Source organism: Tursiops truncatus, chromosome 16 (genome assembly GCF_011762595.2).
Source record: "Tursiops truncatus isolate mTurTru1 chromosome 16, mTurTru1.mat.Y, whole genome shotgun sequence".
Lineage (NCBI taxonomy): Eukaryota > Metazoa > Chordata > Mammalia > Artiodactyla > Delphinidae > Tursiops > Tursiops truncatus.
The window spans coordinates 14,283,661-14,299,691 of record NC_047049.1 but is presented as its reverse complement, the minus strand read 5'-3'; the positions used below and the strand labels follow the sequence as shown (position 1 = coordinate 14,299,691).

The window sequence follows — 16,031 nt, the reverse complement described above, 5'->3', positions numbered from 1 at the left end:
TGTTGGAATTGTTAACATATTGGGAAAATATGCACAAAATCATTCTTTCCAAGCTGACTTTTGCCGTTAAAATTAGAAAGACTAATATGAGTTTAAACAGCATGAAGAGGAAGAGTAGGTGATCAATTCTTGTGCTTGGAAATGCAATTGCCTCTCTGGAGCCAGGATTTCTTGCTTTTGTGTCTTATTTCTTCTTGTGCTTACTATAATAAAGACAATAAAGTAAAGGGAAAGGGGGTGGAAGCTGAGAGGGAATAATGGGATATTTTAGTATAAAGTGATTTTGATTTTCATATTTTTCTATTTGTATTGACAGACTTAGCTATTAGAATTTTGACACAAATAAAATGCACTTGGTTTTTTGAGGGGTCTTGCAGTAAATTTTTTATTCTAATATCTCTTGATTTGCTGTTCATCCAGAAGAGAGAAAAAGTATTGAAAATTAGAAGGAAAAATCCAGATAATAAACATATTTTTAAAGCATTTGTCACTAAAATTACACACACATCTATTGAACTGACAAAAACCAAGCCGACTTGTTCAGATCTGAAATGGCAATGGTGTCTCCAAAGAGAACAATGAATCCTTTGATTTTTTTTAATGGCAATTGTGATTTTTGTTTTATTAGTCATAACTGGATGAAAAATACTTTCTTGCTCCATTAGGAAAATAACTTTCCATTCTTTCTTCCATCCCCTTTGAGAATATCACTTGTTTCCTGCCCAGGATTGGTTTTCCTTCTGCCAATGTTCCATGGGTGTTTTGTTGCATGAAACCATTGGGAGAAACAGGTCAGTCACTCACGGAAGCTGAAGTTAATTGTGTTTTTGGCCTTTCATTCCAGAAACATTCTGTGAGCTGCAAGTCCCAGAACTGAGGTCCAAAACTCACTCCCCAACCCCACCCTGTCACCAAAACAACCGTGTCATTTTTCCCTGAGCCTACAAAGACCTTCCCTTACTCTGGGTCACAACAGTGCCATCTTCCTTGGGGTGGCGGTTGGGGGGGGGGGGCGGGACTCCAGCATGTGTAGGAGAGCCCCTTGTCCTGGGCATCTAGTGGGTCTGACATCTAGAAACCAGAAGCCTGCCTTGGTGAACCCCCCAAACTTGTTTTGAAATATCAACACTTTCCCTGTTTTGAATAGTAAGCACAGATTTGTTCAACAAAGAGCTGTCTGTCCCTCCTGCCTCAAAGGATTATTTCAAAACTTGAGTATTTTCCTCACACCCAGCACTAATGAGAAGTGGAGGGTGATGGGAAGAGAGTAAGTTCTTATAGACACATATTATGAAAAATTAATGTCATCCCAAAGCAGACCACCCAGACAGAAAACACATCTCCTGTACAAAATGAGGGGTGAGGGACACACTTCTAATTAAAGTTTCAGTCTTCATCCAGATCTGTGTTAAAGCACAGAGTAATTTTTTTGCAATGTTTGGTGTCACTGTGGATAGTTTGCAAAGACAACATGAGATTTAGCTTAGCACCAGAATCTCAATTAATATTTATTTCCACACAGTCTGTGTTCGGGGCCTAGATCTCTTTGTGGGAAAGGAGCTACCAAAATCCCAGCTACAACGTTCTCTTTGGATAACGTCTTAAATTGTACATAAAAGTTTATTATTCAAAATTGCACAGGGTGCTTTAAGGAAGCATACTTTCAAAGTTAGGATAACCTGATAATAAACATTTGCAAAATAGCACATATGTTTTAAGGAAACACACCTTCGAAGTTAGGATGACCTGGTTATAAACATCTGTTTCTGTGTTTTATCAGAAATCTCTGGAGCTTCAAATTTTAGGGAGTGAGAAGAGTGAAGGTCTGCAACTTTCTTGAGAGAGCCTTGGTCGGGTTGATGGGTAAGTCATCTTTGCTTAAGCATTTCCCTTGGTGGGGTATCGATCAGAAGCTGCATATATGGTTTTACTTGATGTCCTGACCATTCCAATAGATTAAATGTATTTCAAATAGATAAGCTAGGAGACGGGTTTAAATATGCCGAACAGCAGAGCAGGAAGTCCATATGGCATGGAATAAAGACACATACACTTCTGAAAACTTCAAAGTCTGTCATCTGCTAAGCCTGCCCGTAATAGCCACTCTCAAAGATAATTGCCACCCATGTGTCCTTGATGAAAAGTGCACCATACTACTTAGGAAATTGGCTTAAACTGCAACAAGGAAGAGGTAGATTAGCTGAGGCAGGACTTCCTGCCTGAGCAACCCTGGGTTATGAGAATAAAAGGCTGGAAGTGGACTCTGAGATGGGCCTTTATGTCCTCGGACTTCCATCCCATCTCCTTCTCTTTGGACTTCGAACTTCTCCTTGAGCTGCAGAGTAGACAGGTTGTAAGTGTCTCCAGCATAATTGGAAATGTGGGAGAGTGAATTTTAAGAAACTTAGCTTGTTTCCTCACTTCCCATGTGCGCGACTGTGATGGATTCTGATGGAGCTAACCTGCGAAGGATGACTGAGACCAGCTTCATGATCTTGGGCACTGCTCTGGGTGCTGGGTGGCTGCCCTCAACATCTTATCATCTGGCCAATGAGGCAAGCCATGGGCACTCAGCAACCTCACCCACAGGCAGAGCTGCAGGAAAGTGAGAAAGGAGAAAGGGCAGGGAGTGGGGACCATCCAGGAAACGGTTTCACCCACAGAGTCGGACAACTTCAAAGCTGGGAGGCAGGGGAACCAAGGGGAAGCTAGGGCAGTGGATCAGTGGGAGAGTAGCCAGACTTGAATTCATGAGCTCCCCATCCAAGTCTGCATGGATGGGGACTGGCGACAGGAAAAGCCAAAGAGGGAAACAGCCCACGTGCGAGAGCTCACATCCTGAGCGTGGTGGGAGGTGCCACTAGCCTGGCAGACCCACGGGATTACCGGGAAAACCAGTGATTTGTATTCCATTCGAGGTTGAAGCTTTCGAGTCTTAAGTTTTCTTGAATCTCTTGCAACTGTGAAAGTCAAGAACATGCTGGCCACCAATGGGTTTGCACTTCTCTACACAGTTAATTAAACCTACTGTGGGATCCCTTGAACATATGAAGGGACAGAGCAGATGCCGGTGACTTGTTGATGCCTCCGAGTCCACGTCTATGGGGTCACTTCTGACTCTAGAGCACGTTCATCCTGGGAGCACTCTCATCTGTCGCAGCAGCTCACAGAGGCCCGAGAGGGGCTGCTGGGGCCGGGAGGGGGTGGCCAGCACTGGAACTTGCAGGTCTGGAACGGACACAGTAGCGCGTCTCCTCTCATGAGCCACAGGGGCTTCTCGTGCTGCACGTTCCTCGGTGCCTGCCCACGTCTTCTGTGGTGGGCGGGAGGTGGGGACAGCCCTGGCATCTGCTCCTCCCTGGCCCTATTTCCACACGCGCAGGCAGGGAATGCAGACGGAACCCGGGCAAGACTCCCGCCGTCCAGGCATCAGGAGTCAGGCCCTACACCCGCCCGCGCCTGTGTGCCGGGCTCGGGTACATCTGGTTAGTCCTGGAAATGCCCTTGAGCTGCTTAATTTGCACTCCTGCTTCAGAGACGGAGTATTAGAGAGAATCACAAACACTCTTTTCTTTGGATTCCAGGTTATTTTGGGGTAATAATTCTCATTATGCTTTGTGGTCCTTTTTAATAAAAATGACATTCCCCTTATCTTTAAAGGTTGAAATCTCAGCCTAATGTATGACCCACACTATCCTTGGAGAGTTATAAAAATTAGATTGTATAACCTCACATTTCCTGATAATGAACATGGTAATGCTCTTTGCCCAACGAGAGGGAGACAAGAGATGGGGATTTATGCTTTAATAATCCTGTTTAGATTCGTGTGTATGGCTGTAGGCAGTGGGCCACTGTAGGGCGCAGCAGGCATGCAGCTTTGCTGGCCAGCAGGACAATGTTTTTATGGCCGTCAATCTCTCTCGAGTAAGGGCTTTGTATGCTGTATCAGGGGATGGCTCTGGCAGTGGCTTAGTATATGCAATTGCTCTGAAAATAAGACTATTCTTATCATCTAGAAAAATACTACTTAGAACTGTTGCTCTTTGGTTCTTAATTTGTAGATGCCGCTCTGGGCACCCGCTGCTGCCAGACATGGTGCTGGTTGCCACACATACCATTTTTCCAGTTATTCTTCACGCTCTTCCTATGAGGTAGGCAGTGACAATGTCCCCGTTTTACACTGTGACCTTTCTGAGGGCAGGGACCATGTCTTCATTTCTGTACCCGCAGTGCCTGTGGCAGCTCGTAAGAGGTAGGTAGTCAGTGTTGCTAAACAAGGAATGACAAACCTGTGATAGTTAATTTTATGTGTCAACTACGCCAGGCCACTGTACTGAGGTATTTGATTCAACATTATTTAGATGTTTCTGTGAAGGTATTGTTTTGGATGAGATTAATGTTTATATTGGTAGACTCTGAGTAAAGCAGATTATCTGCTATAATGTTGGTGGGCCTCATCTAATCAGTTGAAGGTCTTAATAGAAAAAGCCTGATCTCCCCAAACAAAAGAAATTCTGCCAGCAGACTGCCTTTGGACTAGAACTGCAACTCTTCCCTGGGCCACCAGCCTGCTGGCTTACCCTGCAGATGGTGGATTTGCCAAGCCTCTGCAATCATGGGAGCCAATTCTTTAAAATAAATCTCTCAGACGGATGAAGGTCAAGGGGGGAAAGTGGCGGGGGGCCGGGGTGGTGGTGTGATGAATTGGGGGATTGGGATTGACATGTATACATTAATATGTATAAAATGGATGACTAATAAGAACCTGCTGTATAAACAATAAATAAATTAAATTTAAAAGATAATAAATCTTTTGGATAGATAGACAGACATCTGACTATATCTATTATCTATCTCTATCTCTGTCTCTATCTGTATATCTCCTGTTGGTTATGTCTCTCTGGAGAACCTTAACTAATACAAGACCCAACAGATTTTCAAACATGAACCTCATGAGAAGCCTTAAGTACTTTAAAAAAATACTGATTTTCTGGGCCCCATCATCAGATATTCTGATTTAATTGGTCAGGGTATAGATAGGAAATCAGTATTCATGCAACACTATACACAATAGCCAAATGTAGAAACAACACAAATGCATATCGGCTGATGAAGGGATAAATAAAATGTGGTATATCCTGCAATGGACTATCATTTGGCAACAAAAAGAAATGAAGTGGGCTTCCCTGGTGGCGCAGTCGTTGAGAGTCCGCCTGCCGATGCAGGGGACACGGGTTCGTGCCCTGGTCTGGGAAGATCCCACATGCCGCGGAGCGGCTAAGGCAGTGAGCCATGGCCGCTGAGCCTGCGCGTCCGGAGCCTGTGCTCCGCAACGGGAGAGGCCACAACAGTGAGAGGCCCGCGTACCGCAAAAAATAAAAATAAAAAAAAAAGAAATGAAGTATCATTATATGCTACAACATGGCTGACCTTTAGAAACGTTATGCTTAGAAGCCAGATACAAAGGACACACATTGTATGATTCCATTTATGTGAAATGGCCAGAAGAGGAAAATCTAGAGAGGCAGAAAGTAGATTAGTGGTTGTCTGAGGCTTGGGGGAGATGGGGGAGAACTGAGAAATGACTATTTAATGGATATGGGGGTTCTTTTTGGTAAGATGAAAATGTTCTAAAATCAATTAGGTGTTGGCTGCATAACACTGTGAATATAACAAAACCACCGAATCGTACGCTTTAAATGGGCGAATTGTATAGTGTGTGAATTATGGCTCAACATGTTTAAAAAATTCCCCAGGTGATTCTCCTGTGGCCTCGATTTGAGAAACACATGCCACTTGAAGAATGGTCCAGAGAGGCAGCACGGGTCTCACCTGGAGCTTCTTAGAAGTACAGATCCTCAGCCACCCCCCCAGACCTGCTGGATCAGAGGCTGCATTTTGACGAGTGTCATTGGCTTCCTGCGCACATTCAAGTTTGGGAAGCAGCTGCTGTAATAGACCTCCCCAGGCCTCTGGAGTCACCCACAGCCTCTGACCTCTCTGAGAGCCTCATCCTGCAGCTTCCTGGGTCTGTTGGGAAGGTTCTCCAAGACAGAAGTCTCTGCAGCAGCTTCCCTGGAGTATCATTTGCAGGAAAGATTTATATTGTACTTGGGCAATTTTCATTCATAAAAAGTCATGACCCTTCTGCCAGTTTTCAAGTTTTGAGTGGATGAACAGTGAGGGAACAAAGGCGAAAGACAGCGAAGGAGGCACCCCCACACGAGGGCGGCGTCTGTTCTTCCTGCTTCGGGAACGAGGACAGCTCAGGCTTGAATTTACAGGATGGCCTTCCTTGGGCGTCGCTGAGGTGTAGGAGCTCTTCCTAAATCAGCTGCTCTGTGACTCATTTATTCATTCGTTCATTCACTCAGAGGAGTCCTTCAGGAGCCGCACCTGATATGCCCCCTAACTCTGGCCCACAGCGGATGCCCGGTGGGTATTCGAGCACTGAAAATGACAGCTGCTCTCACAGAGGCTGAGTTTCCTCTGTGCCGGGCCCTGTGCCGAGCGCATGCCCTCAGTTGTCCTGTTCAGTCCTCACCTCAGCCCCAGGGGGTGGAGGGAGCGCCATCTTCAGATCCATGGGGCAGATGGGGAAAACAGGAGAGTAACTTGCCCGGTGTCACTCGGCTAATATCTGGCAGGGCCAGGATTCAAAGCCAGTGTGTCTGACTCCAGTGGAGGGCCTGGTATCCGGTACATGTGGTTGATTGGGGGTTCTTGGTGTCTGGGAGTGGGGCGGTGTTATGATGGAGGGGATCCCCATGGGGCTGGCTGTCCACGAGGGGATTCGGGGAGCTGGGAAGCTGAGGCTGGTACCCGTGGAAGGTTAGCTAACCCCACTCTCCGTACCTCCAGCCCCAGCAGCCACTGGCTGGGGACAAGTGAGGGACCTGGGGGGGGGTCTTTCCACCTGCTCGTCAGGGCTGTACCTGTTCACCACCTCGCCCTCTAACTCCTGACTGACCCGGCCTACTGCCTGCACTAAATCATAAATACATTGCAAGTTCAATGCCATTCCGATGCTTCTTTTTTGTAACCCCTTTTGTTGGAATGCTGGGCCCCTGAGAAGAACACCTGCAAAGGGCAGACCTCCTTCTCGATCCAGCTGATTGTTAGTAGCACATTTCCGTTTCACTAATTGCAGGAAAAGTGTCCCCAGGTGAGTGGCTGGCGGTGCCCCCGGCTCTCTGCAGGAGCTTAGTGAAGACACTTTGCAGGCCCTTGGCCCAGGGTTTGGATCGGATCTGAGTCTGCGTCCAGGGGGTCAAGTCTGAGTCGGCTGCCTCTGGCACATCTGGAAAGCCTGCCCACCCCCCTCTGGGGCCCCCATCCATATCGTCCCCTGTTTCCTGTGCCAAGTACTCTTATTTCCTGAGCATTACAGACCGGCATGAGAGCTGGGTCTGTGTATCTCGGAGAGGCCCTCAGCTCCCCCAAGTCCCTCCGGTTGGAAGAAACGTGCCCCCGACACTGCTCTTCCCTGCACCTCCGCAGAACCGTCAGCCGCAGGGCTGTGTGCCCAGCCTCACGCAGGGCCTCAGTCTGTGCCTGACCTGCTTGCCTTCAGCCTGGCCCAGGCTTCCCGGCCACTGCTGCACTCACCCATTTCCCAGCCTGGTTCACCGCTAACCCAATCGGACAGCTCTTGCTGTGTTACAATCCGCTCCACAGTTGTAGCTGAAAACAACCACAATTTACTGATCTTCCTCGACTTATGATGGGGATAAACCCATCGTAAGTTGAAATTATCATGTCAAAAATGCCAAGGGCTTCCCTGGTGGCGCAGCAGTTGAGAGTCCGCCTGCCGATGCAGGGGACACGGGTTCGTGCCCCGGTCCGGGAAGATCCCACATGCCGCGGAGCGGCTGGGCCTGTGAGCCATGGCCGCTGAGCCTGCGCATCACGGAGCCTGTGCTCCGCAACGGGAGAGGCCACAACAGTGAGAGGCCCGCGTACCACCACCACCACCACCACCACCACCACAACAACAAAAAATGCCTTAAATACACTTAACCTACTGAACATCATTGTTTAGCCTCACCTACCTTAAATATCCTCAGAACAGTTACATGAGCCCACAGTTGGGCAAAATCATCTAACACAAAGCCTGTTTTATGCTAAAGTGTTGAAGGTCTAGTGTAATTTACGGAGTACTGTACTGAAAATGAAAAGCAGCACGGTTGCCTGGGAGCAGAATGGCCGTCAGTGTGGGTCGTTCACCCTCGTGATTGCAGGGCTGACTGGGAGCTGGGGCTTCTGCCCAGCATCATGAGAGAGCGTCCCAGGGAATCTTACTAGCCCAGGAAAAAATTAAAATTTGAAGTTTGGTTTCTACTGAGCCCATATAGCTTTCACGCCATTGTAAAGTCGAAAAGTCCCGAGTCAAACCATGGTCAGGTGGAGGCCATCGGGATACGGGTCACAATTCTAGGAGCTGATCATTTGGGCTGGTCCGGACCGTATGGCTCTGGTCTCGGCTGGGCCCACCCATGCAGTGAGATGCCGGGCCGGCGGGGGCCTCGCTGGTCTAAGGGGGCCTCAGCTAGGACGACTGGGCTCTGCTCACACGGTGTCTCACCTGCCATCTGGCCAGCTGAGCTCACTCACAGGGCGGTGCCAGGGTTCTGGGACAGGGGAAGGGCTCAAGACCTCTAGAAACCCGGGTTCAGGACTGGCCTCACTGGCAGATCACTCCCACTGTGCTCTGCTGGGCAAAGCAGGTCACAAGCCAGTCCCAATTCACGGGTGGAAAAATAGATGCCATTCCTTGAGGGAGGAGACGCAAAGGCACTTGACAAAGGGCATAGGTACAGGGAGCCATGGGGCCATTCCTGAAATCAATCTATGCCACTAGACCCCACCCCTGTGTTGGCCCTACCCTTAACCTTCAAAGCTCAAAACGGATACAGCCCTTATAAATTTTGTCTGCCCCCAAAAGACAGAATTTTACACCCACTCTCTGGCTCAATCCACTTCAAGCTGCCACTAACTGTGCCAGGGCTCCTTGCTACACTGGACCTGGCCATCTGGGAGCGACAGGGTCCTGGAGTGGTGGAAAGCAAACCTAAATAGGTACCAGTTTAATATTAGTCTTTAAGAATATCTCTAAGTTGTCTTAAAAAGAAAAAACAAACAAAAACACCCCAGGGGTAGGAATCTGAAAACACATTCTGGAATAGTAAAATTTCAGGCATAGTATAGAACTCAAAAGCATGAGCTCTAGAGTCAGCGTGTCTGGATTCAGATGCCACGTTCACCACTGCTTAGCCACGAGCACCTTACTTCACCTCTCTGTGCCTCAGCTTCCACACGTGTAGATAGTTACAAGAATAGTGTCCAGCTCCTAGGGCTGTTTTAACGATTGCATGAGTTAGTATTTGTAAATTGCTTCGGACAGTTTGGGGCACATAGCACATCCTCAAATGGGAGCTACGGTTAGGCATAGGGTAGGGGATTTCTTAGGGAAGGGCGATGGAAGGAGGGGCAGTTTTCCCAGGAATCCTCAAATCTGACCCTGCATTGCACTCACGTGGTAATTATTTCAGCTGCCCATGGTGAGAGACTCATCAATAAAGGCACAAACCTGCCCAGTGGGACCTTCTCTCACAGGAGGATCAGAGGCCTCCTGAAAAGTACCCTACGTGGCCGGCCCCATCCTCCGCGCCCGTGTGCTGAGATCAGGGGAAGGAAACTTCTGGACTCTCTGGCTGGTCATCTGCTGGCGGTTTGTCCCTGCAGACTGTGTGGTTTGTTCTGCTCTGGCCCAGCTGCCACCTCACTCACTTGCCCCCAGGATCCAGACGGAGGTTAGGCAGGTTCTTTCCTTAAGTCCCTGAAGGTGGTGAAGATTCTGAAGAACTAAGTGTGCAGCCCTGGGGCTTTATTTAGCCCTCCACCACCAGCCCGCTCTGCTCTGGCTACAGTGACCATCCCTCTGTGTCATGAGCACACCAAGGCCCGGCTTTGGGTCTCGGCACAAGTTGTCCTCCCTGCCTGGGATGCCCTTCCTCCAGAACTTCTTGTCACTCAGGTCTCGGCTCAAATGTCGCCTCCTCAGGGAAGTCATCCAAGCCAAAGTAGTCCTCCAGTTTCCCCAGCACTGCTCCCTGTTTTAAGATTCTACATAGCACTTACCATAATCTTATTTCTCTTTTTTTTTGTTGCTTGTTTATTCATGTATCTGTTTGTTTGCATCTCTACCACTTTTCCCACTCTGCCATTGGAATATCAGTATCGAGATGACAGGGATATTTTCTCATTCACTACTGTATTCCTGGTGCCTAGTTCGATTAGCATAGTAGGTGCTTAATAAATATCTTTTGGGTGGGTAGATGGATAGAAGGATGGATGGATGGATAATCCAGAGTATTTGTTAGCAGGGCAAGGCATCCTGTTTTCCTGTTTTTGAAACCAGGATGAGGATTACTTAGTCTCTCTGTGTCTCAGCTTCCACACCTGTAAATTGGAATGGGGTGAAGTCAGATCAAATTATGCATATAAAATACTCAGCTCTGTGGTTGGCACATTACAAATAAGTGTTCAGGAAATCTTAGATGATGATATATTTGTTATTTACATACACATCGTACCTTTCTTATTCAATTGTAAACTTAACCCAGAAAATGTGTAAGCGAGTGCGTATTATGGGGCCTGACACATAAGTGTTTGCTCAGTGAGAATATTGACTCCCTATATAGTTTTATAGAATTGTGGCTTTGGGCTTCTAGATCATTATTTCCTAAAGTGTGGGTCAGAGACCATCTGTATCAGAATAAACCTGAGTGTATGCAGATACCTAGACCTTATTTCAGACTTACTGGGGGGCAGAGCCCAGGAATATGCATTTCAACATAATCATCTAGGGATTCTTAAGCGCCCTTCAGAGAACTGCTGTTGTGGGTGTTGAAGGCTTGCCTCTGGTTCTATCTTAGGCTCACCAGGCCTCTGTCAGCTTTGAGACAGTAATTCTTTGATCCCAATTCCATCAGTCCATGTGTATCAACATTTAATTTTATTTCAGAATCCTCCTCCTGTCCCATACTGTCATATAATCAGCCCCATGCCAGAAATATTGACTTCAACACAAGAAATTCTCTTTTTTTATAAACTTATTTATTTATTTATTTATTTATTTTGGCGTGTTGAGTCTCCGTTTCTGTGCGAGGGCTTTTTCTAGTTGCGGCGAGCGGGGACCACTCTTCATCGCGGTGCGCGGGCCTCTCACTATCGCGGCCTCTCCTGTTGCAGAGCACAGGCTCCAGACGCGCAGGCTCAGTAGTTGTGGCTCATGGACCCAGTTGCTCCGCGGCATGTGGGAACTTCCCAGACTAGGGCTCGAACCCGTATCCCCTGCATTGGCAGGCAGATTCTCAACCACTGCGCCACCAGGGAAGCCCAACACAAGAAATTCTTGCAAAGTTATTTCTCCTCCGGCTTAAGTCAAGATACCATTTTGGGGGGATTGGGTCTTTTTGAGTGGCTAGGTCCCGCTGTTTAGCAGTTCACTAATAACAGCAGAAGGCTCTTCATTTCTCTTTCATTTACCTCTATGGTAAAGACTTATTTTGGTTTCATGGAGGCAACTAATTAATTACTTAATGTTCTTTTTCATTTTTACCAACATTAGGCCAAATTGACATCGTGGAACAAGCCATCCATACAATATGTGTCATAATTACTGCTTTGCAATTTCACAGCAGCAAAAATTTATTAAAACTTCACGACTCATTAATAGTAAGCCATCATAATTGCTTAATAGAAAAGGAAACTGTGCTAATGATGACGGCTTTGATTAACATATTTGACCTTAAGTCATGAAGTCAAGTGAAATTAATATCGCTGAGTGTTGAACGTAAGGTTTTTTACAGTGTGCATCATTTCAATCATCATAAAAGGCAAATAAACTAGTTTTCAGTTTGACTAGATTTGAAACTCTTTTAACTCTTCACAAAAGATTAAGGGAACATCAATGAACTCTTATATAATGTCAATTAAGTGACAGGAAATGAGTAGATGCAAAAGTGGCTCTTTTCTGTCAAGTCCTGGAGCAATGCCATCCAACTGGCTGGGTAAACGTGCAGACACATCACTAGGGTAGGACCCTGTCTCAGAAGAATCTAGCGTATGGTAGGAAAGGACTCAGATGTCCTTTGAAGACTTCACCCTCTCTTAGCAAGATAAATGGAGGGGGTATATGAGGCATTGTAACCCAGAAGACTCTAAATCCCATTAATAAGAACCAGCTGTCCTGTTGGATGTCATAGACTCTGTTGTGAGTTCCAAATGTAGATCTGATGGAATGGCCTCTCTGGTGTGAACCAGGCTCTCTCCTGCCTCTGTGAAGTCTGCATGCTTCAGGCCAGGACAGAGGGAAGAAAGAAAAGAACCTAAACACCCAGGAGGGGAGGGATTATATTTCTTTGTTTCCCAAAGATAGTGTCCACCACATGGCAGGCTTTCAGAATTTGATAAGGGTAGGAAGGAAGGAGCCTGGGGGAAACTCAGTTCATACATCCTTTCAAGACCAAGTCTACATGGGCTCAGATCCCCACTGTGTGCCTAGCCTGGGTCCCAGTGTCACCTTCATTTTTGACTGTCAGTGTCATCACTAATTTTTGTTGTCATTATCTTTATGGCAGGAGCCATTGTCAACACGGGAACTTGACAGCAACCCCCTGAGGTAGGTTCTATTATTTATCCCACTTGACAGCTGGGGAAACCAAGGCTCAGAGAGGTCAAGAACTTTAGTTCTAGAGTTTATACTCTCCAGCACCCATTCGTGATACAAGAGGAGCCTATCCTCACTTTTGGGGGGTGTTTAAAGCCTTGCTGGGGAGGGGAGGTTCATGTACACAGAACTAAGAGACCATGCAAGGTCACACGTGAGCACAGGAGTGAGTGAGGTGGGCTGTGAGAGCTGTGGGCGCCCCAAAGGTGGAGAACTCCTTGTAAATTGTAGTGACTTGGAAGGCTTCCCGGGGCAGCGGCGGGATGGGTAAGAGGCAGCAGTAGGTGCAGGTGGGAGGTGGAGGGGTAGAAGGCAGTGAGGGGGCTCTGCTTAATCAGGACAGCAGGGGAGAAAATTGAGAGGTAGCTGGAGCCAGTGGCTGGTTACAGTGGAGTTTCGGAGAAACTGTCCAGGCTGGACAGGGAACCTCTGGAGGCTCAAGGCAAGTGAGATCCCTCCCCTGCGGGGGGAGTGGGGGAGGCAGCAGGAACAGAACAGCAGGGTGGACAAAGGGAAGGCAAAGCCGGGCTGGCCAATCAGGTATGGAGGCCGGCGGGGAAGGAGAGGGACGGCCATCACCGAGAGTGCTGGGCTTTGAGGCCAGTCACCACACATAACAGGAGAAGTTTGGATGCCTTTCTCCCCCGCCTCTGGGAACCTGTGACTCCCTCACACGTCCTCTGCAAAGGGGCCGCCATTCACCCCACTGCCTAAGCCCAGCCTGGGAGCTATGCTTGTTCACCTTTCGCTACAGGTATCGAGTCCCATCACTCCCACCTCCCAATCCCTTCCACTCCTCTTACCCACTGAACGTGCCCCACCCTCTCTTGCACAGGCCCTGTACCAGCCCTGACTGTTCTCTCTGTCCCTTTGCTGGCCGCGTGGGTATGCGGAGCCCTCCTGCCTACAGCGCTGTGCCCTCTCCCGGTGCATGGGTCCCTACCCCCTCCAGCCTCCCCATCTCTCCACAGTCCCTCCACGCCAGCCTCCAGCCTCCCTGGACTGACTTTTCTTTCTTGAATGAATGCACCACATTCATCCCCACCTCCCGACCTTGACACCGCTGTTCCCCTGCCTGGAGTACTCCTTCCACACTTCTGGTGCCTTCTTAACATTTAGGCTTTATATCTGAGGACACCTCCTCAAAGAGCCATCCTCTGGGGCTTCCCTGGTGGCGCAGTGGTTGAGAGTCCGCCTGCCGATGCAGGGGACACGGGTTCGTGCCCCGGTCCGGGAAGATCCCACATGCTGCAGAGCGACTGGGTCTGTGAGCCATGGCCGCTGAGCCTGCGCGTCCAGAGCCTGTGCTCCGCAGCGGGAGAGGCCACAACAGTGAGAGGCCCGCGTACTGCAAAAAAAAAAAAAAAAAAGAGCCATCCTCTGGTCACCCAGGTTAAAGCCACGCCCCAGTCCCTTTCATCATCACACCCTATTTATTTCAAAGTAATAACCACTTCCCATGTATTTAGTGCTTTACTGCATGCGCACACCATAGGCACCTTGCCTGAATTAGCTCACATGATCCTCAGACCCACCCTGTGACATACGTGCCGTTATCATCCTCATTTCACAGATGAGTAGACCGAGAGCACGGGCCAGCTCACATTTTATTTGTTCACCGTCATAAATTCTCCTCCCACGACTGTGTAAGCCCAATGAGAAGAAAGGCATGTCCTCTCCCATCCCCCACCCCATCCCCTCTGCCGAGAAGGATGCTTGGCACAGAGTAAGTGCTGACCTATGTTAGGAAACCCAGTGGGTCAGAGGAGGTGGAGGGAGGAGGACTCCTTTGTGGGCAGGCTGGCTGAGGAGGGGGCTGGCTCTTCCCAGGGAGGTGGGAAATACTGGAAGCGAGTGGGGATGTAGGGAAGACAGCCCTGGGTCATCACTCCAGGTGGCAACTGAAGCCTGGCAATGAAGGAGCTCTCCAAAGAAGGCAGGGCAGCAAGAAAGAGCAGAGGAACAGAGACCGAGCCTTCCCCAGCAGGGAAGCCACCATCCTCTGCCTCTGCTGCATTTGTTGGTCCATCACAGCTGAGGCTTCTGAACCAGTGAACAGCACAGAGCAAGGCCGCCCAGCAGACAGGCGCGAAGGATCTGGATCTGGCTATCCCTAGATTACAGAAGGCATTATTCAAAGAACACTTAATACCCTCTAAAAACTGCCTTGAAAAACTCAGTGGAATTAAAAAAAAAAGACACTCTAGATGCACTCGGCAAAAGCTGAGAGTCCATTAAAATAGTTTGCAATTTCCCAGTGAGCGGGAAGATGCCGGCAAAGAGACAGGAAGCTAAGGAGAAGGTCACACGGTGGGGGGATGAGTGAGAGCTACCGAGCTGCAGGGGCTCCTCTGCCACTCACCCGATAAGGGCCTTTCTGGGCCTCCATTTCCACATCCATAAAATGGGGGTGATCAACTAGTTCCCCACCCGCCAGTGGGAGAATGGAAGGAGAACGTGTGTGAAGGAGCTTGGCAAACTGTAAAGCCCTTGCAAGTTAAGGAGATATTGTCTGAATACCCTAAGGATCTTCCAGGGACAGAAATGTTTTGGAAGAATGAAAACAAAGGGGCTTTGCATCAAAGTGTGGTCGCTTTCCTGTTCTGATACTGGTACCCACAGACAGAGGGAGGGGGTCAGGGATTTATCCTCAATGGACTGGAAGGGAAGCAAACTTAGATGAGGAACATGCATTGCAGGAAACACCCTTTTCTTTCTGCCTGTTGTCCATTTTCTTCTCAATTTGGTAACATTTTCTTTCTGAAGATCCTTTCCCGGAGTTTGGAATGAAATCCTGGCAAACCAAGGAATAAAACCCACTTTCCATCACCGATCTTGGTCTGGCCACTTCAAAAGTAGTTGTCCCGGTCCTGAGATAAGATGAGAGCAACAGTTTGATAGAAGTTCTCCAGGTGAGGGCTGCCAAAGCGATGTGCTCTCTTCCCCTACATCTTCCAGCTGTCGGGCAGAAGTGGGAGAGGTCAGCATTTAGGGCAAGATGGGTACGAAGGACTAAATGGTTTTCCTGAGCCAACCCCCCTGCCAGGGGTCTGCTTCCTGCCCTCACCACGTCCCCAGTGGCAAGAGTTCCGGTTCTCTGGGGCCACCATCATTGTACTGAAGACAGAGGAGGCCCAGGAGTGACAGCTGCCAGGGCGGGGGGAGGTTCTGAGGAGGGTGACAGGACACCCCTCCGAGTTGGAGCTGAGTCAAGTGCTTCCAAAGTTGCACAGTAACAGGCCAGCCATGTTTTTCTGGGCACAGTCTGTGGGTAAATTAGATCTTTAAAGCAGTTAGG

At 48.5% G+C, this 16,031-nt stretch overlaps 1 protein-coding gene across 1 annotated transcript in view; it reads left to right on the top strand.

The window, feature by feature from the left end:
- Positions 1 to 7,091, top strand: part of ATRNL1 (attractin like 1) — a 742,727-nt gene extending 735,636 nt beyond the window's left edge. Inside the window, exons 34-35 of the mRNA XM_033841823.2 lie at positions 1,781 to 1,863; positions 5,757 to 7,091. The gene's annotated coding sequence lies outside the window, so the exon portion shown is untranslated. The remainder of the gene's footprint in view (positions 1 to 1,780; positions 1,864 to 5,756) is intronic.
- The last annotated feature ends 8,940 nt before the right edge of the window (positions 7,092 to 16,031 follow it).